Source organism: Miscanthus floridulus, chromosome 10, assembly GCF_019320115.1.
Source record: "Miscanthus floridulus cultivar M001 chromosome 10, ASM1932011v1, whole genome shotgun sequence".
In the NCBI taxonomy this organism is placed as follows: Eukaryota; Viridiplantae; Streptophyta; class Magnoliopsida; order Poales; family Poaceae; genus Miscanthus; species Miscanthus floridulus.
Genome location: NC_089589.1, coordinates 42009999 through 42011034, shown reverse-complemented (window position 1 = coordinate 42011034; position 1036 = coordinate 42009999). Strand labels below are relative to the sequence as shown.

General features: G+C 36.1%; 1 non-coding gene across 1 annotated transcript; it reads left to right on the top strand.

Moving 5' to 3' along the window:
* The first annotated feature begins 255 nt into the window (after window positions 1-255).
* Window positions 256-364, top strand: LOC136490349 (small nucleolar RNA R71). Its single transcript, XR_010767638.1, has one exon. It is a non-coding gene; the product is annotated as a small nucleolar RNA R71 (small nucleolar RNA).
* Window positions 365-1036: the final 672 nt, after the last annotated feature.

Here is a 1036-nt window from a genome sequence, read left to right as displayed (position 1 = left end):
CGAGCTTCTTTCATCAGCAGGTCCATCTTGGCAAACAGCATGTCTACCTCCTTGAGTTGATGCATACCTCCACCTCTCTTGCGAGTCTAAAGACGTTCTTCATTCCAGCCTTGATTGGAGGCCATCTTCTCCACAAGAGCTATTGCAGCTAGTATGCTGAGTGACAGGAATGCACCTCCAGCAGCATCATCCATAGTCTCACGGGTACTGTTGGTCAACTCGTGGTAGAAAGTCTGCATGAGTAGCCAATTCTCCATCCCATGATGAGGATATTTTGCAATGTAATCTTAAAAGTGTTCCCATGCCTCAGGGACAGATTCATCATATTGTTGCTGAAAGCTTGAAATTCTCCCACACAGAGCATTGGTCTTGCCTTTCTGATAGACCGTAGCAACACCTAGCTTGGGGGAGGAGCCCACGTTTACCGAAGGTAAGTTTTTTTTCTTTTTCTTCCTAGCATTTTATTATTTTCTTTAGTTTATTTTTTGAGATTGCAATTTATTAAAAAAATGCATAACTAAAAACAAAATAAAAATTTAGTTATATATATCATTATAGTGTGATCTAAAAAAATGAAAACCAAATAAAAAGAGTGTGCATATACTTTAAGTTTAATTAAGTTTGCTTAAGATGTGTTTTAGTTTCCTTTCTTGTTTTTAAGAGCTGAAAAACAGAAGAGAGAAAACATGAAGATGATCTGACATGATGGAAATGATGAATAGTTGCTCTATTATAATTCCTTTCAAGTACCTAGTTTTTAGCCTTGAATTCTCCTGAGTTTTAGATGAAATTGATTTGACATGAGAATTTGCTCTAAACTTGAAACTCGTGGGTAGCATATGCTTGATCTAAGTCTAGGTAATTGATGGATATGATATGAGAAGGTCTGAGCTACTGTTTATCTTGTTCCAAGTGACACTTGAATTATGTAGATATATCTTTTAAAAAACATAAAAATGTAACATGATGAGATCCTGTATGACAAAGCTTGAATTCCTACCAGAGCCAAACATGATATTTAGACTAGGAAAACTTC